Below are 19,349 nucleotides of genomic sequence, written 5' to 3' on the forward strand. Positions count from 1 at the left end.
TCTGAGGTCGTGGCCCATGGAGTGCCATACGGATATCCTTGGGCTCTCACCTTCACCCTGATTATCTCAATCACTCTGGAAGCACCTGCCCCAGTGCAACACCCAGCTGGGCCTGGGATCCAGGGATAAAGGCCACTTTCGGTAGCTTCTAGAACATCTCTTCTAGGACAAGGCCTGACAGAAAGGTACCCAAGGACTCTGATGGGGTAGAGGAGGACACAGCCAACCCTTGGGGTGGGGGGGCAGTCACGGGACAGGCTTCACAAGGGAAGGCCTTCCAACAAATGAAATCTTGGAGCTGAACATAGTAGCTGGTTTTCCAAAGCCAACTAGATGGAAAAGCATTCCCCGTGAAGGGAACAGCTCATGCAAAGTCATGGTGGTATGCCTCGGGTGGTGTGCCGCCCAGGCCTGCCCTGCTTCTGCTAGCTGCACCAGGAGGAAATGTCCTTTATGGAACTCTGGGGAGGCCAAAATGGAGCACCTCATGGCAAATAACCCCCAAGCATGGTAACTGGTGCAGATGGCAGCCCCTGAGGGAGAGGGGTGGCTCCTGGAGGGGGGGTGAGGCACATGGGGGTGCAAGTTACTCTTCAAAGCTCCACCCTTCCCTTTAAAGAAGGCACTTCCCCCTGGGAATGCAGCGTGTGATTCAGTGTCTCAGAAGTGGTTAGCCCAGGATCCCACACGTGTGCTACGACCGTTTGTTCAAAAGAGGAAGAGAGTCAGGACTGAGCTCCAGGTAGTGGCTCCCTCTGGGACGTGTCTGTAATGCTTCCAGTTCTCCAGGACGGGGGTCATGAGTGTTCACTCTAATGAGTTTCATAGCTTACAGTCTTTTATACATAGAATGAAATAGAATGTAATAAAAGTTTTAATTGTACTTATGCCCAGGTTTACAGGGTTGTTCTGAAGCCGCTTTGGCTGACAGGCCTCTATGTGATTAGCTGAGCCGCCAAGTGATTGTCCTCACAAGGACCCCTGTCCTCGGGGGCGGCGTGGGATCTGGACTCTTGTCCCAGCTCCACTAGGTCCATAGAAGATTCCAGACATTTCCAGAACAAGACCGGGTGTAGCTAGGAAGGTAGGGGATGAATGCCCAGCCAATTTCCTTCCCCTCTCTGGGTCTCAATGTCCCTTCTGTGCAGTGAGGGACTACGGGTGGCCTGTGTCCTGGATTTGAACCCGGACTCTGCAGACACAGCACATAGTTACATGCAGCAGCACTTGCCTACCTGTAAAGTGGGATCCCACAGAGCTGCTCGGGGTGGGGGGGCTGGAGGACACGAGGCTTTTTAAGACACAGTTCCTGGCACACAGTGAATCCTCCATAAGTAGTGTTTAAAGAAAAACAGCAAAACTCACCGGAACAAATCTAAACCCCCAATGCAAACAGGGTGAGATCGGAGGCCAGGAGAGCTAGGCTCCGGGTCTGGACCCACCACCCACTGGCCTGAAGCTCTTGGAGTCCTTCCATCCCCGGGCCTCACTCTGCTCCTATGTAAAATGGGAACCACAGAGCCCCTTGGGGAGGAGAGGGGATGAGAATGTTCCTGCAAAGGGGCGTGTGCTGTAAAGGCCAGGATCAATAACCGGAGCTCTAATCCCCAAGACCCCTCCCCGGGAGAGAGAAATCCCAACCTGCTGCCTGGGGGGCTATGCCTGGGGGCCTCACCCAGGACAGCCCTAATCTCAGGGCAGGCCCAGCGCCTGCTCCTGCTCAGAGTTAGGGGCCTGGGCTGGATCAAAGGCAGAAAGAATTAGCATCACAGAGAGCCCAAGGGGGAGGGGAGACCAGGATTAATTTATCTCCTCTTCCTGCTGCTCCTTCTGCAGCCTCTGGGGGTGGGGGAAGGGTAGCCGTCCACCCCCAAACCCCTACCACACCGCCCCTCCCCCCCCAGGCCCAGTTCCTATAAAGGGAGGCAGAGCGGGGCAGCGATTCGGGCAAGACCTGTGCGGTACCCACAGTCTGAAGCCAGGGGCTTGAAGGGACAAGAGTGAGGATGCCTGGGCCAGAGGGCCATCCACAGGGGCTGGGGGCCGGGGGGACGCACCGTGAGTTCACAGAGCCCACCGGGTCATTTTGGGGATAGAGGAACGTATGTGCCTGGGTGTGAGTGCAGGTGTGTGTGCACGTGCGCGTGCTCTCGTGTCCGCGGCAGGGTGGGCACGGTGCCTGTACACGTGTGTCTGTGACTCAGTGACAGAGAGACTCCTGTGGGGTCATCTACAAGCATCTGCACGCCCCTGGTATCCAGTGTGCGGACATACGGGCTCACATGGACACCGAGGAGCTGCTTGTGAACTCTGGAACGAGTAGGAAGGCAAAGTGAAGCCCCCCCCCCCCCCCCCCCCCCCCCCCCGCCACCACCGCTGCAGGGAAACAGCCAGAAGGTGTGCGGGCTTGCACCTCGGAGGCCCTGCTGCCAGACTCCACAGGCTCCCTGCACCCCTCAGGCTTCACTCCTCCTGCCCTGCAACCTCGGCGGGACCACCTGGCTTGTAACCTGTCCATGCCTGTTTCCTCTCTTGACACCCATTTCAAGTGTGGTTGTGGGGATTAAATTAGTTAGTATAACGGAAGCATTTAATGCGGCCCTTGGCACACAACCGATGCCCTCAGAGGATTCATTAGTACAATTAGTGGTACCTGCAGGGGCACCGTGAGCCCAGAGCGGGCTGGTGGGAGGAGCAGGGTCAGCTCACGGCCCGCTGGGCTCCGTCCTGGCAGGAGCCTAGGAGGGCGGTTGGGTCTAATCCAGCAGAGCTGGGCAGCCTTTGGCAATGCCGGGAAAATGGAGCATGTGGTGTCGGGAGAATCACGGGGCACAACCTGAGCCAACTTGGCAGGCTGGGCGCTCGCTGGCCACGCATACGGAGCTCCTCCCACCCACCCCCTTCCGGCTCCCATGTCTCCCACTTTCTGCCCCAGGAGTGTCGGGCACGGCCCCACCGCCAGCCCCCTTTCCTCCCTCAATGGGCTCCCGAGGTCCACTCTTTGTGCCCATTCTGCAGATGGGGAAGCTGAGGAACATAGAGATATAACCAGGAGGCAGAGCTGGATTCAGGAGCCAGGGACTTTGAGGGTTCAGAGTAGCTTATAAAGAAGCAAAACGCCAAGTGGCCCCAGGGGCAGCCCAACTGGCCCTCGGCCCTTCAGGGTCTGTACTGGCTCTCAGAGCCCCCGGAACAGTTCCCTCAGCTTTTTATGACTCACAGACTGGACGATTAACCACCCCCTTCCCCATATTCACCTCATCTGCTCTACCGCCCGCCCTGGGACACAGGGGAAGGTCTAGACGGACACCTGAGTGAATCTCTAATACACCCCTTCCTCCCCTGCACTCCCCGCTGTTCTGGGTGTCCCTCCACACCCACATCTTAATCTGTCAAGGCCAACTGCAAATGCCACTTCTTCCAGGAAGCCTTCTCTGATTGCCCAGCCTCTCAGACCCCTGCCCCCAGGGACCTAGAGACATTCTTCTCTTCGGCACTAACCTCTTGACCCGTAGGATGTCCTAAAGGACAGACCGGCAGCTTCTCTGTCCACCGCGACCCCACAGGACAGGACAAGAATGTCAGCAGGCCAGGGCGCCCCGTGGACACCCACGGCCCCCCACCCAACCTGGCTCCATAAGCCCCTCCAAGGCCTCCCACTGTGGCCATTTAACCACAGCGTTCACAGGTAAGGCCCTGGAGCGGATTTTCCTAGATTCAGATCTCAGCTCTCCCACTTGCTGTGTGCACTGGGGCTCGTTACCGAACCTTTCTGCGCTTCAGGTTGCACATCTATGAACGGGAGGAGCCGTTCCGATGCCACGGGGCTGTTGTGAGAATGAAGTGTGTTAACACGTGTGAGTTCGTAGAACAATACCCCGCACGTAGCCATTGCCGTACGTGTTCCCCATTGTCGTTAATACATACACCGCTGTTACAACCAGGAGGACACGGAGCAGCACCAGACACGACCTCTGTCCCCCAGAGGATGGGAGTCCAGACAGGAACAGGAAGGGGGGATTTACGTTTCTAATCTCATTTAATGGCCCGATCACCTTGGGAAGTAGTTACGACCAGCCCCACTTTTCAGACGGGGAGGCTGAGGCCACAGGAGCGGGGTAGGAGGGGCTCACGCCCCGTGAGTGGCAAGGCTGGGATTCGGGGCCAGGTCTCGGGGCTCCAAAGTCCACGCTCTTTCAGCGAGCCCGCTGCCTCTCAGTCTGGCGGGGAGATAAGCCGAGTACACAGATAGCTGTAATCCAAGGTAGGAAGTGATAAGTGGCAAACAGGGCCCGAGAAGGGCTGTGGGGGGGCGGGCGCCTGCCTGCCTCGGGAGGGGAAGGGGCGGAGGGCAGGGCAGCCTCGAGAGCCGGTGACATCTGAGCACAGCCTCCGAGGGCCACCCTTCCCGTTGGAGGGGCCGGCGTGAGCAGAGACGGGGTCACCGGGTCTACAGCACCCAGCACGTGCCCGATGTGTCACGGAGGCCCAGTGACTGTTTGTGAAAGGGAGGGAGGAAGGAGAGGCAGAGAGGGAGGGTGCGTACACCCTGACCCCGCTTGGCCCAGGAACTTCCCCTCTCCTGGGGAGACAGAAGTCAACTCCTCTTCTCTGAAGGGCTTCACGGGGCCCGGGGTTCCCCTTGTCCTGTGATGCCCCAAGGACCTTCAGGCTGGAGCCCCTGATAATGAGATGTTTTGCTCCCTGGCAGGAAGAGCTTCCCAGCACGTGAAGGTGCACAGGCCTTCCTGCGGGGCAGGGCTGCCTCACGAGAGCCTGCGGCTAGATTTTCAGCAACTCCGTGGGTCGGTCGAGGTTAAGTCAGCAGCTGGAAATCGGCCACGGTGGGAGTATTGACACCACGGAAATCGGCAGACGCCACCAAGCGGGTTTCCCCACGCTGGAGAGCCAGGTGTTAAACACGTATCCGCACACCACCGAGCCGTGTCTGCCCTGTAAGGGATCGAGCTCCCCGTTGCCAGAAGGATGCAAGCAGAAGAATGAGGCCTAGGGGGTTCTCGCTGCGATGACCTCAGAAGCCCCTTTCTGGCTCTGAGAGCCTATGAGAAGTCAGGTTTGAGAAAAAATTAATCAGAGTAATTATTCACACTAGGAAATCATTAACCACTTGACTCCAAGGCTGGGAGTGGGGCAGGGACCCGAGGACATGCTTAAGGTGCCACATGTTTGCAGATTTCACAGGCAGAGAGCCTTGTCCGACATCGCGCGGGTGGTTGGGGGCAACACTGGGACCAGCATCCGGGTCTCCATATGCGACGGGGACACCTTCCTGCACGGTTTGCTTGCTGTCTCTCCTCTCACAGAACACAAGCTGTCCTCTGTGTCTGTTCACTGTCGGGTCCCGAGTGCCTAGTTTTGTGCCAGGCACATTGCAGGGATTCAGTGTTTGTCAGACGAATCAGTGCGTCTGGGATCCTGTCTTGTGGTGGCATTTGAAGAGCCATCCTCTGAGACCATTACCACTCAGGTCCCCACTCTGCCTTAGTGACATGGAAGCAGAAGCCTGGGGTTCAAATACCAACCCTGCCCCTTCCTGCGTGACTTTGGCCAAACCACTGGGCCTCTTGAACCCTCAGTTTATTTTTCTACGAAGCGGGTTGTGGCATCTCCACCTGCCTCTTGAGGCTGCTGTGGGATTCAGGTGGGACCTAAAGCGCTCTTTACGAACTCTAACGGGTTGTACCCGCAGGAGGAGGGAAGGGGATGCTTAAGAAGCTGGCTTTGACGGCCCCCAGGGGACACAGGATAGTGGCCAGGCTGCCGCTCTCTTTGGGCAGATGCTTGGGGTAATCTGGGTCAGACCAGCTCTTTGGAGGGCAGAGGTGGGGGATGTTGCAAAACGGAAGCCCGGGGTCCTAGGGGGGCAGCGAGGGGAGGCTGAAATGAAGACAGCCAGGGAGAGTCTGGGGAAATCCTCTTCCTCCAAAGACCAAGTCTCTTGGAGCAGAGGCAGCAGGCAAACCAGGAACTTGAAAAAGCCTTTTTTTGCCTGCAGAGCTGTTTGTTGCCACCGGCACCCTACCCCACCCCTCCCAACCCCCAAACCTTCACTACCGCAAATTGCCTTAACGGGTGAGCTTGGACTGGCACTTGCCAAGTCAGGCCGGGGTGGGATGGAAAATCCTGGTATATTCTGAAATCAAACTAAGGTTCCCAAAGATTCCACGCAGAATGAATTCCTGCCACTCTCCTAGACAGGCATCCGAAGGCCCCCCCTCCCTTGGTAGAGCAGTGGGGGCAGGGAGGGGGTCCAGCTCACTCCGGGTTGTGGATGGATGAGGGAGGAAAGCAGGGGGTGGCGGGGCTCCACGGCCCTCCCAAGTGGCATCTTATATTTGCAAAGAGGGTGAAGGCAGCGGGAGACTCAGAGCCGGGGCCAGGGAGGCAGGTGGAGAGGGTGCCCATGGAGGGGACGAAACGTCAGCCTGGGCCCCCGGGGGAAAGCAAAATAGAAAAGGCCCTGTGTCAGCAGCCAGGCCCCTGGCGGCCCGGCTCTCGGCTCCATTCTGTTCGGCGGGATTCTAGTTGGCACCAGCTGCAGTCAGGAACAATGCCTGGATTTCTTTCTTTCTTCTTCTTTTAAAAAAAAATTTTTAATAGAGGGGAGAGAAGAACTGGAACCACTCATTGAACAGCTCAGCATCATGGAGGCATCTGGGACCGCGTGTCCTTGAAAACCAGCACAGACTCAGGGACCCCACAGCTGGCTGCAAGGTGCAAGGAGGCACATCACACTGGGAAGCCAGGGTCCCACCCCGCTGCTGCCTCACACTTGCTGCGTGACTTGGGCAGGTCCAGGCCCAAGTCTGGTCTGTTTCCCCCGCAGAGCCTGCCTTCCCAGTCCCCACTCCCTGCCAACTCTCCTCCATCCCCCACACTTTTAGAGGGGTATTTGATGGGGGCAGTTCTTTCTGATAGCCTAGGTGCTCCTGGGGGGCTGGGTCCGGCTCATCCCTGCATGCCCCGTGCACCTCCCACTGCACTTGACCGCCTGTCAGTCACGCAGGCACCATGCTGGGTGACGGGATAGAGCAGTGGGCCATCCTCAGGCCTGCAGTCTCAGCCAGGCACTGTGTGTGTAGGGGAGGGAGGAGGAGACCAGTGCACGTCAAAATAATTGCCCTGCCTAGTGAGGTGTCACGCTGGGCCGATGAAACCCCCTGTGCCTCGGTTTCCTCATCTGTAAAAATGCAAAAGTTACTACCATGAATAAAAAAAAAAAATCAGCTCCTGTGAAGATGAAAGGAGTTTGCGTGCATGAGATCCTCCGTGGCTGGCACACAGTAAGAGCTTAATAGGTAATTGTTACGATGGTAATGACCATGCTGGAGGCAAGGGCGGCACCACGTGGGGCTGAGACCAGGTTAGAGTTATCAATCAGGGCAGGCCTCTGAGCACGTGGCCCTACATGTGGCCTTGAAGGCTGGCAGGGGTATGTCCCAGGAGGCAGGAAGAGCATGATGAGGTAAGAGTATGTACATAAGGCTGGTAATTCCAGAAGCCACCCAGCGTGGCTACACGCACAGGTCAGGGCAGGGGGGTATGAGCCTTGAGGCTGGCAGACTGCTGTCCCCGTGAGGAGGGGAGATGTCGAGGCTCTGAGATCTTCCTCCTGCCCCCAACAGTGCCAGAGAGGAGGGACTCTTCTCTCAGGGTGGAGGAGCTGTCAGGATAGAGGGAGGAGGCTTGATCCCCCTCGGGTTGCTTGTTCCAGACCCCCTAGCCGGCCTGGACCTCCTAGCTCCCAGATGGCTCTGGGTCAGGACACCTGGTTCTTGTTCCAGCTCTGACACTTCCCAGCTGTGTGGCCATGGGGAAGCCATCCCCTCCTTTCGGGGCTCAGTTTCATCCCTGGGAGAAGGCCATTCATTGCAAGGCTCAGAGGATGAGCATACCTTGTGAAGCAAGGTGTTAAGGTCCTTACCTACTCACAGCCCTAGATGGTCCCCTCTGAATACATGTTTTCCTTTCCCTATGCAGCCAAAGGAGACCCTCTGAGGGCGCTTCCCAAAGCAGCACCCCCCCGCCCCTGCCAAACCCAAAAGTGCCCTGTAGCTTAGTCAGAGGCAGAAGTACCACTGGATATCCCATGTCCCATACTCTATTTGACAGATGGGGAAATAGGAGCACAGAGAAAGTCTGCGATGTGCTCAGGACACACACAGCGAGTCGGGCAGGCAGTGGTGGACTGGGAGCAAAGGTGTCCCAATTCCTGAAGCAGTTGACTCTTTCAGGCCTCCCAGGAGAACAAGGGGGTGGTGGCTGAGCTGGGTCTGGAACCATGAGGCAGAGATCCATGATGGGAACTAAGGCAGCACTCCTGGTGGAAAAGTCATAAGAGCCAAGGCCAGGAGGCTGGGCAGGCAGGGCCTCGGAGAATGGACTGGAACACAGGCAGGAGGCAGCCCAGGGGCGCTGGATATATTCAGGGGCACATCTACTCTCTGCTGGGTCCAACCACCCATCTCTAGAAACACAGTTGCCTCAGAGCCGGGCAGGGACCAAATGGCTCCTGGATCCACCAAGGTGTGAAGACTAAATTTAACTCCCCGTTACCCCACTACCATGGAGGGGACCCCGTCATTCCCTGGCAGGTGACTGAGTCTTTCCTCCATCCACCCCAGAAGGCTCAGAAAGTCACTCTGTCTGCACCATAGCCTGGGGATGAAGGAAGCCAAGTCCCCATTCTCAACCCTGAGGTCCAGCCCCAGCCACTGAATAACTGTGGGACCTGAAGCAGGTCACTTCATCTCTCTGAGCCTTTGTCCTTGGTGGGGAATTACACCTTCTGGCTTGTGGAGAGGACGGGATGAGAAATATCTGGCAAACAGGAAGCACTCAACAGTGTACACTCCTCCTGCCCTTTTAGTCCTCGGGCTCCCTTTTGGGGAGTGAAGGGGTGAATTGTGGAGACAGAGAAGGCTGTCCTGGAGAGATAGGAATTCACCCTCACGTGTGCCAGTGCCCTACTCCCCCAGCCCCCTGAGGGTCCCTGGCCCAGGCAGCCCTAGTCACTGCAGCCTGTACAGGTCCTCTGCTCCTCCCAAGACCTAAAACTTCTTACCACTGCCTTCCTCCTGGCTTCCTGGACCTCCTGGCTCCCCACTCCCCAGGCCTAGGCCTAAGCAATGGCTTTCTTCCCCGCTGATGGTTCCTGGAAAACAAGGCAATGAATAAAATGTAAGTCTACTCTGAAGGTGGGTGTAGGCAGGACCCCTACACCCACCCATGTTGGCACCCATAGGCCAGCCCCATGCCCTCTGTAACTTCCTGATGGGCACCAAGCTGCTCCTGGAGCCATGTGATTTCTGGGTCTGGTGTTGGCTGAGTGGGATCTGTCTTCCAGTTGTCCGTGGCTGGGAAGTGAAAGCACCTTCCCCTCCACTTCACCCACAGATCTCTAGGCCCACAGACGCCAGGGCCAGGAGGACTCATAATCCCCAGAGACACCTGGCCACTGCCATGAGACCTCACCGTTGGTTTACAGAAGCCCAGAGAGGGCTAGCGACTTTCCTAGGACCAACCACCCAGAGAGTCTACGGATGACGACGCAGAACTGGGCTAAGAGGTCAACGGGAAATTTCGTTAAAGAGAGCCTGTTTGAATCCTGGTTGATCACGTGATTCAAAGTGCAATTTTCTCAGACGTGGAGATCGTAATAGAGCACCTAACTCAAGGCAGTGTGAGAATTCAACGAACCGATGCTGAGAGGCCCTCACCACAGTACCCAGCACACAGTAGGTAGTAAGTAAGTCGTAGCTTCTTCCAAGACCCCACAGGGATCCAGCCTGCCTTATTTCCCTGAAAAATGAATAGAGGCAGCAAGGGCCTGAGTCCCAAGGCCTGGAGCCCAGGATCCCCAGGAGGCCTGGGCAGACCGGGGGCCCAGGTGAGGTTTCTCAGACTTGCTGCCATCAAGTGTCATGCTTGCCCAGCTAGGAAGAGCTGAAATTACCCTTGGCCTGCTTTGTGTGTTGGGCTTGGCTCCCCTGCCCTCTGCAGTAGCACGCTAGCTCTCAGCTGTAAAGGGAATGGCAGGGTGGGGAGGTGGGTATCTTCTGGACAGGAGCTTCTGAACATGAATGATCACTCCCAAGGCTGCCTCCATTCCCTGTTTCCTGGAGGTAGTGAGCCCACATCACTCACTGAGGAATTTGGACAGGGATGTAGAGAGGACAGCATCCTGACCCATCCTGATCCATCTAGTTCTTGGCTGAGGCTGGATCCTTGCCCTCCAGGCTCTTAAACCCAGAAACTCTGTCCTGAGGGTCTAGACCCGGGGTGTGTGGCACGGTAGTTTTCCGGCTGCTGCGATGCTATAGATTTCCCAGGGGGAGCAGCTGTGGCTCCAGCCACCACTCAGCGAGCTGGATTACACCTTCCAGCCCCGGGTCAGGCCTTCAGGGGTTTCTCAGGCTACCCCCCCACTGTCCTGACTTATGAACCTGGGCCGCGCAGAGGCGGAGGGGGAGGGGTTCAGGAATGTACTCCCACAGGAATGTCCTGGGACCATGCTTCCCTGGTGTCCTGAGAGGTCTGGAAGGCTCTCATACCATCCGCCTTCCCCAGGGGTGCTCAGCTGCCACCCCTGCAGGAACAGCAGCTTGATAACAGCCCATGTGACAGGTCAAAAGACCCAGGCCCCCCCGGAGAGGAGTGCCTTCCCTTGCAGCTAATGGCATAGGGCGGCTGAATTCCCCCTGGGGATTTTCCAGCAGGTTCCCCGGCGTCCCCTCCCGCGCCCCTGTGGACCTGAGCTGCAGTCCTCTGGGCCCTCAGGAATCCAAGCCGAGTTCGCGCGCGGGCGGCCAGACTAGCGAAGCCTTGAGAATGAATTCAAGGCTGGCAAATTCATTTTGCCTCCTTCCCCTCGGCGGTGGCAGGAGTGATCCAGCCGGCCCTGAAGGAGTTCAAGCCGAGGTCAGAGATGCCCACTGAAGGATGTTTTGAAATAGGGCGGGGGGAGGGTACCCGGGCCCGCTCCTCGCGCTGGCCCGGGGTCGGCGCTGGTCGCTGCCCCGGGGGCCTGGACGATCCTCGGGTCTGCGTGGCACGTCCGCGCTCCCAAGCGGGCCTCGTCAACCAGGCAACGGCCCCAGCCGGTCCCGGACGCCTTCCGCTCGTCCCAGTCCCCGGGGAAGACCCCCGCCCGGGCTGCCTCCGGGCGCCCGCCCCCGGCGGTGTCATTGTTCTCTGACGTCACGCGGCGGCCCCGCCCCTCGCCCCGCGCCGGCCCCCCCGCCCCTCCGCCCCCTCCGCCCCCTCCGCCCCGGCCCTCCCCACCTCCGGCTCCTGGCGCCCGAGACCCTCGCAGCCGGCGGAGCCCGGGCCTTGCAGGGCTCCCCCCGCCGCCCGGCCCGGGCTGCGCCCCCTTGCGCTCTCCCCAACTTGCCTTTGTTATTCCAGCTCCCTTCCTCGCCTCGCCTCCGACACCGCGGCGGACCGCAAAACCCGGAGCGCGGAGCCGCGCCCACACCTGGAGTCCGCGGCGGGCGCCGGGCCGAAGCCTCCCCCGCCTGTGCGGGGAGGAGAGCGCCGCGTGCGCGCGAGTGTGTGTGTCCCGCCCGTGCTGCGCGGGCGCCCGTCACGGTCTGGGACCGAGGGTGCCGCAAATCCCGGCCGGGGGGCGGGGGGCGGGGAGGATGTGGCTTTGGATGTGTACGTGAGCGCGAGGGTTTAATGCCCAGGGGGATGTTTCGTGTTTCTGGTTTTTTGGTGTGTTTTTTTGGGGGTGTGTGTGTGTGTGTATTTGGGGTTGCACATTGTGTGTGTGTGTGTGCAGTTGCGTGTGCGTAAATGTGCTCGCGATGGCCGGGTACGCGGGTATGTTGGTGAGGGAAAGTGTCCGTGTGTGCGTGTTTGTGCGCGCGCGTGTGGAAGCGTGTTTGTAAAACTGAGTGTGGGCGCGGACGTGTGTGCCGTTTGTGTAGGAGTTTCCGTGTGAGTGGCGGTGGACGGGAGCCAGGGTGGGTGCGCACTGAGAGGCTGTCGGGGTGGGCCGGCGAGGGGAACCCCGCGCGTGGGCGCACCCAACCGCGCCTCGTGGGTGCCAGCGCTCTCCGCGGCGCCTGGGGCAGTGCCCAGCCCGGGACTGGGGGGGCCGGGCCTGCGCCCCGGCGCGCCCCCGCCCCGCCCCGCCCCGCCCGCGGGCCTCGGGGAATCCACACGTACGTCCCCGGACCGCACGGGGTGCGGGGTCAGACCGTGCGCACGGGTCCTGCCCAGCTGTCCCGGGTCCGCGCCCCGACGTCCCCCAGCGCCGCCCCCGGGGGCGGTGGTGCTTCCTCTGCGCGCCCCGCCAGTCGGTGCCCGGGCTCTGGGAGCAACCCCGAAGCCTCCTCCAGGGGGAACGCTTGGGCGATCCTCGCTAGGACCTCGCTCACCCGCAAAGCGGGGACCTGACCGCGTTCGCGGCCCCGCGTGCCCTCCAGCCCCGGGCGCGCGAGCCACGGGGTGCCGCGGGGTGCCGGGCGGCTTTTGCCCCCGCCCCAATGTGGTGCCCTCGGAGGCTCAGCATTTCTCTCCTACTCTAAACTTGCAGGAGCGGGGAGGTGGGGGGGGGGGGCTGGGACAAGTGGAGGAGGGGGGAGAGCAGAGGGAGGTGAGCGACGGGGTGGGGGGTGACGCGCCAAGCCGGGGGGGAAGCTTGGGGAGGGGGCCCGGGACCCGGGAGCGGAGAAGACGGAGCAAAAGAAGGGGCCAGGGAAGGCGAGGGAGAGGAGGAGGCGGACAGGAAAGAGGGAGAGTGAACGGCGAGAGCGCTGGGAGAGCGCGAGCCGAGCGGAGCCGAGCGGCGGCGGCGGCGGCGGCGGCGGCGGCGGCGGCGCTCCGTTCCGCCTGTGGTTCCGCGCCTGCTTTTGCGGGCGGCCGGCGGCGCGGGGCCCTTTGGAAATAGAATAGCCAATGTAATCTGACACTTCAACTTGCTCGGCTCCGGGCGAGTTGATTCACTTACTCACCCCCTAACGCCGAGTTCCTTTTCACTGTCTGTGGACATTAAAAAAGCGAGCGGCGGCGGGCGCCCGGGAGAGCAGGCGGCCGGGCGGCGGGCGGGCGAGCAGCGGCCCGGCGGCGGAGCGGGCGAGCAGCGCCGGCGCAGCGCGGTGACCCCAGCCCCGGGCGGCGCGGAGCAGCAGCCGGAGCCGAGCCGTTCCCGGCGCCCTCGCCGCGCTCCTGCCGGCCCCAGCCGGGCCTGCCCGGTGAGCGGCCGCGGCGGCGGCGGCGGCGGCAGCGGCGGCGGCAGCGGCGCGTCCTCCAGCGGCGGCAGCGGCGCTCGCAGCGCCCGGTAAGTTTGGGGACAGACCCGGGCGCCCGCTGGCCCCGGGCCCTGCTCTGGCTCCCTGGAGGGGGGCACGCGAGCGCGGGGCGCGGGGCGCTGGAGGCTTCTCCCTTCCAGGGTCCGCCGGGGCCGGGCTCCGCTGCGCTCCCCTCGGCGGCCCGGGGCCGAGGCCCAGGCGCCCGGCGAGCGCCCGGCTGCGCGGAGCCGGCTGGGGCTGCGCGCGGGGGCCGAGGCTCGGGGGCTGTGCGGGGCGTGAGTGCGCCTGTGCGCGCGCGGACCCCGCGGCCGCCTCCCGCCCGGTGCGCCTGCAGCCCCGCTTCCGTGCGGCCGGGCCGGGAGGGGAGCGCCCGGGCGGGACCACCCCGGTCGCCCTCGCCTCCCTTCGGGGGGGACGCGAAGTTGTGCGCCTGTGTGTACGGGAACCGCCGGGGACGGCGCTGGATCTCGCGGCGGCGAGGGGCGGCGGTGCTAAGTTGTGCCACCTGAATTTCCAGGGAAGGCGCACACTTTTGTAGATGGGAGGTGGAGGCGCGGTTAAGTTGTTTGTGTGTGAATTGCCCGGGGAGACGCGGCGCACGGTGCCGGCGGGGGACGCCGAGGGGTGTGTGTGTGCGCGCGTGTGTGTGCGCGCGTGTGCGTGTGCGTGTGCGCGGGGGCCTCCCGCAGGTCTGGAGAAGCCCGAGGGGCGTGCAGGCCGTCGGCTGGACGGGGCTGCCCCGGCCCGGAGGGGGGCCCGGAGGGGAGCCCGGAGGGGAGCCCGGAGGGGAGATGTGCGCGCGCGCGCCTTGCAAATACGAAAGTAATTTCTCCGTGTTCTTTCTTCCCCTCGGTCTCCGGCGGCGGCGGCGGCGGCCCCGGGGGAGCGGGAGGCCGGCCGGGGCGGAGGTTGGGGGCCGGGCCGGGGCCGCAGCCGGGGTGGGGGGCGGGCTCCGCAGGCTCGGTTCACATTCCTGGCGTCTGGGCAGGGGAGAAGGCAGTGGGGCGCGCGGCCCCGGCGTCTGGGCGCGGGCAGCGGGCGCGCGTCGCCCCCTCGCCGGGGACATCTGTCCAGGAAGCCGGGCGGGCGGGGAGAGGGCGCGGTGCGGAGGGCAGGCTCCCCGCCCCGGAGCAGCGGGGGCGCGGGCGAGGGGCGGCCGCCTTCCCGGCCATTGTGCGCCAGCAGATTTTCACGGGAGACTGCCCCGGAGCCGCCGGAGAAGGCCGGGAGTCGGCCTCGGCCCCGGGTTTAAAAGACACTCCAGGAATGTAAACAACCCGGGCAGGAGGGCGGGCTGGCGGGAGCGCGCCGGGGCAGCCGGCCCGGGCCCCCCACCCCTCCCCGGGGGGCCGCCCAGCCCGCACCCCTCTACCTGCCGCAAACTTTTTCCTCCTCCTCTGCCTTCCCTTCCCACCTCGCCCCTCCAGCGGGGCGCGGAGCGAGGGCCTCCCCCCGCCCCCCCCCTCCCGCCCAGGCTGGGGCGCCGAGCGATTGGCACCCGCGGGCGCCCGACCCCGGGGCGCGGCCCTGCTCGGGTGTCCCGGTCCCGGCTGCTCCTGCGCTGCTCCTGCTCGGGAGCCCCGAGCTTCCTTGGGCCGTGCCCGAGTCACCGGGGCTCGAGAGCTGCCTGCCCGCCTCCCTCCCTCCCTTCCTCCCTCCCTCCCTTCCTCCCTCCCTCCCTCCCTCCCGAGGCTCCTAACCCACTCTCCCCCTTCTCCTCTCCCCTGACTGCTTTTCCAATGCCTTGACATGAGGGAGGAAGATTTAACTTGGCAGCCCAAACAAATGTTCTCTCAGAGGTCCTCCAAGACGCTGGCGGCCGGGCTGGCAGGGTGAGGGCACCGCGCGGCCAGTCTTCGCCTCCGCCCGGCCCTGGCCTGGCCATCGGGAGCCCCCGGGGGGGACAGCCCCGGGCAGGGGAGAGGACAGGCCAGCAGCCCTGCGGATTTCACAGGGCAGCGCCGAGCCGCCCGTGGAAGCCCCTGGCTCGGCGCTGGGCAGCAGCCGCGGGGAGCTGCCTGCCGGTGCCAAGGGTTTTCTGGAGGATTTTCTTGAGCAACAGTTTGTCTCCCTGCTGCAACCTGGGAACGCGGCCTGGTAGACCAGAGGGTTAAGCAGCGCTGTCTCCTCCTCTCCTGTGGGTGTGAGGACAGGCTGGTTACACAGGGCAGGGCAGGAGGCCAGAGGCTGTTCCCAGAGGTGCCTGCGTTTGGTTATTATTGTTTTTTTTGAAGGTAGAGATAAAGGGGCAGGCGCTGTGGTTGCAGAACGGGCAGCTTGGCTGGCGTTGAATTCGGACTTGACTTCGCTGGCGTTGGTACGGTTCCGGGAGTTTAAAAGTTGTTGGTAAGCCAGCAGGGAAGTTTAGAACAGGGGGCAAGCCCCTAGCTCTCCCTGTCCTGGCTGCTTTTTGAGGAGATCCAGAGCAGGAGTTGGGGGGGGGGGATGTTGGGGGCTGGGGGGGGGGGTTTCCTGGCCCCTTACTTCCCCTCTGCCTGGCCCTGGTGGTGTGGTTTGTGACTGCCCCAAGCCTCGCGCTGACCTTTCTCTCATCAAGTTGAGGATGTTGAAACACCAGCATCAAACAAAAGACACATTGAAAGCCCGTATCTGCCACTGAGCACGTGTGACTTTAGGGCCAAGGGAATGCATCTGGAGGGAGATGGTGTTTTCTTCTAAGTTTTATGATTTCGGTTGGGTTTTGTTTTTCCCAAAAGGACAGAAGCATCTCCTTGTCCCAAGTCACGAGGTTATGAAATGCTGTTTTTCACATGTAAATCTCAAAACTTCAGACTTCTGAGAGTTGGTGGCAGGGGCTGGAGCTGGGGCAGCAGGGCCGGTGGGCGGGTGTGTGGGGGGTGATGGCACAGAAGTAGGGAGTTTTCAAGAGTTTTAAATGGTTTTTGGATTGGGGTTTTAAGGCATTCGGGGTATGGCTCACAGAGAAGAGTTGGGAATGAGACATTGCCGGACTTCTGGGAAACTTTGATAACTGGCCCTGTCTTTGCAAGGAAGGATTTCTGGCTTCTTGGTGGGGACACTATGTCCCTTTTTTCCTCCTAAGGAAAGAAGGGAGGAGGATCCTGGTTCCTTTCATGGCCAGGAGCAAAGTGAAGAAAGGTCCAGAGACTGTGGGGTTTGGCCACAGAACTGCAGGTTCCTGGTCTCACACGCACACCCCTCACAACAGTAACACAAACACTGTCTCCGCACCTGGCCCCCAGCGATGTGCCCCCACAAGGGACAGGTGCCCATGGGGCGACTCATCCTGGAAAATTGCAGAGGGAAGGCTCCCCCTGAGAAGAGCTGCACTTCACTTCCCCCCTCCCCATTGACAGAGATGGGGGGTAGATAAGGAAGGAAGGCACTTTGAGGCCTCCCGTGTCCTGAGAGTCGTGTCACAAGAGTACCCGTGTGTGAAGCCGCGGATACGGAGTTCTCTGGCCTTGGCTGGCGTCCAACCAGCAGCCATGACCCTCGCCTCAGGGTGAGGCATCGCTGTAAGAAATTTGGGCCCCAACAAGTTAATTTCCGGAAGCTTCTCTGGGCACTCTGTCACGGAACCAGGAAGCAGGGCCTGCCAGGTTGTGACTGGGTCCCATACGTTTTCATTCATAACTTTGCTCCCAAGGGCTTTTGCCGGGCTCCTATCACCGCCTCATCTTTATGAGGTTCCTTGGGTTTTGTGTGGACAACAAAGGCCGGGCTGCTGTAATTACCCTGTACCCCGCTGCAGCCGGGCCTGCCGACTGCTCTGACCTCTCAGCAGGACACAGTGGCCTCTGTCCACGCCCCCGAGGGGGAAGCTCTTTGTCCCTAGAGCCCCTGACCAAGGGGGGGTGGAGTTGCGGGGTGGAGGCCCAGCTTGCCTGGGCCGTAAGCTCTAGGGGCGATTCTGAGGTTGGGCCTTGCCCTCAGGGAGATTGTAGAGAGGCTGAGAGAATCAGTTCCACGCACAGCCTCCTGGAAAAGACTCCAGAGAACCCTTTGTGATCCTTGGGTCTTCCCACTGCCTGAGGAGATGAGCGGGGAGAGGTGTCAAGAGGCTGGCTCCTTCAGGCCAGTGGCTTCACCCTGTGGGGACTCAGTCTCCTAATCTGTAAAATGGGTCCAGAGGCAGAACCGCTCTGATCCCCCTTGGCTGCTGTGAGGATGAAGCAGATGTGAGTAGCAGAGCTGTACACTCCACTGTTGGCAGGTGTCCTCTGAGGGCCTGGCAGGCTCTGGGTGCAGAATGGAGCACAAAGGTGCTACATTGGAGGCACTAGAAGTGTTTTTCCAGAAGCTGCTTCCCCAAGCCTACTTCCTTGGCGGCTTATTATCCAGTCGTGGCTTGCATGCCCCCTGTGACAGGGTGCTCACCACTCCAAGCAGCTTCTGCCTTCAGTGGACAGCTCTGACTGTTGGTGTGCTCTGTTGCACACCATGCTTTCTGGAAATCATCCCCTCCTGACCCTCACTCTGGGCTTGAGGTGCTGAGGGTCCTCCAGACCACAGACTCATTCTTTCTTAAATGATCACGGCTTCAAGACCAGTGCTCAAGTAGACCGTATGAATAGGGGTGGGGGTGGAGTACGGACTCCCTCCAAATGGCTGCTTTTGACTGTTATTGAGAATGACCCACGGCAGTGAGAAAGGGTCTGCCTGAGGGGCTCCCTGTTATATGCCAGTGTGTGTGCTGGGTTTGCCCCTTGGTACTTTCCCCTCCATGGATTGGGTTTGAGGAGAAGGAAGGAGGTACAAATGTGGGGGTGGGGGTCAGACTGGGGGCCCATCTGCCCACGGAGAGTTCCTAGGAGTCCACAGTGTGAGGATGGTGGCCTGCGAGACACCCAGAAATGTGTAAGACAGTTCCTGTTCCTTAGGAGCTCACAGCCAGTAAGGGCAGGAAGATCAGTCCAAATAAATAATTAACCACTACCAGCTGGCTGCCTGCCACGGGGCGCATGACAGTAATAACCACGGCCCCTCTCCTTTGTGTATGGCACTTGGGGGATTTAGAAGCACTCTCCAAATTTATTGCACTCCAACAACAACAGTGGAAGCTAGCTGCTCTTTGGAATTACCCCCACTTAACAGACAAGAAAACCGAGTTTCAGGGAAGTGAAATGACCTGTAGCCAAGCCAGGACTTGGCCGCAGACCTTAGAGACGCAGCACCACTGCCACCTTCCCAGTCCACCAGGCAGGGAGGAACTCCGGTGTGAACCCCACAGAGTGGGGACTCGGGAATGGAAATTCAGGAGGAGGAGAACCACAGAGGGGCCTGCCTGTGACCCCCCCACACACACCCTCCTACCCCATTTGGCAGCACGTGGCCTGTGTCCCCAGCAGCGGGGCTCTTTTCTTTTGCCACAGCGTCCTACAGCCCGAGCTTGCTCTGAGCCCCGTGACTGCTGGGGCACACATGTCTGTGCTTGGGTCTTCAACCCCGTCCCTGGCCCGAGCTCAGGAAGCAGGGATGTTTCCAGGCCCCAGGTCCCTGTGCGGCCCAAGGCTCTTCCCTGGGCTGTGATGGTTTCTATAGATACAGACGTTGACTCAGCCTGCCCCTCCTCTGGCTGAGTCAGTCCTCAGGCTGTGTGGGGTGGCCGCCCTGTGGGCCCTTGGGTTCCTTCTACCCCAGGCTCGGCCCACCGGCTGCCCACATCCCTGCGCCTGGTCCTCCGGAGCCCATCTGAGTGCCGCCCCAAGACAGGGCCGTTGATGGTGGGGTACAGAGCAGGATGCGGCCAGGCAGGCTGAGCTGGCACCTCCCCAGGAAGCCTGGCCCAGCCTGGCGCACCTGCACAGGTAATGACTGTAGCCCGGGAGGGGCCCCGGGTCCCGCCTGTCAGGCCCAGCTGCCGGGGTTACTGCGGGATCATGCTGGGGGAGGCCGGGGTGTCTGAGCTAATTAGATTTCTTAGATTTCAATGCTCCCCTAATCCTGTTAGCCTGGCTGTAATTGTAACCACTTGAAGGTTTCAGCCGTGGCAGGCTGTTGAGGACAGACGGTGTGGGGACTCCGCTCTGCCCCAGCCCCAGCCTTAGACAGCCAGCTGGGCACTGGGGACTCCTTTTCCAGTTCTCC

At 61.1% G+C, this 19,349-nt stretch overlaps 1 protein-coding gene and 2 long non-coding RNA genes across 8 annotated transcripts in view; 1 reads left to right on the plus strand and 2 right to left on the minus strand.

Annotated features, from left to right (window-relative positions):
• Nucleotides 1-4,020: 4,020 nt before the first annotated feature.
• On the minus strand, nt 4,021-11,618 carry LOC144312434 (uncharacterized). The gene is made up of 2 exons (XR_013377913.1): nt 11,414-11,618; nt 4,021-5,060 (listed from the first exon to the last, which is right to left on the minus strand). It is a non-coding gene; the product is annotated as an uncharacterized LOC144312434 (long non-coding RNA).
• On the minus strand, nt 5,067-11,196 carry LOC144312433 (uncharacterized). Of its 2 annotated transcripts, none has more exons than XR_013377912.1 (3): nt 10,774-11,196; nt 9,086-9,175; nt 5,067-6,728 (listed from the first exon to the last, which is right to left on the minus strand). It is a non-coding gene; the product is annotated as an uncharacterized LOC144312433 (long non-coding RNA). The 2 variants fall into 2 exon arrangements; XR_013377911.1 differs by lacking the exon at nt 5,067-6,728 and adding an exon at nt 6,741-8,341.
• Nucleotides 11,619-13,229: 1,611 nt separating the features above from the next.
• ZMIZ1 (zinc finger MIZ-type containing 1) overlaps nt 13,230-19,349 on the plus strand; it is a 230,700-nt gene continuing 224,580 nt past the window's right edge. For all 5 annotated transcript variants that reach the window (XM_077895172.1, XM_077895180.1, XM_077895177.1 and 2 more), the window contains exon 1: nt 13,230-13,306. The gene's annotated coding sequence lies outside the window, so the exon portion shown is untranslated. The remainder of the gene's footprint in view (nt 13,307-19,349) is intronic.

Source organism: Canis aureus, chromosome 4 (assembly GCF_053574225.1).
Source record: "Canis aureus isolate CA01 chromosome 4, VMU_Caureus_v.1.0, whole genome shotgun sequence".
NCBI lineage: Eukaryota > Metazoa > Chordata > Mammalia > Carnivora > Canidae > Canis > Canis aureus.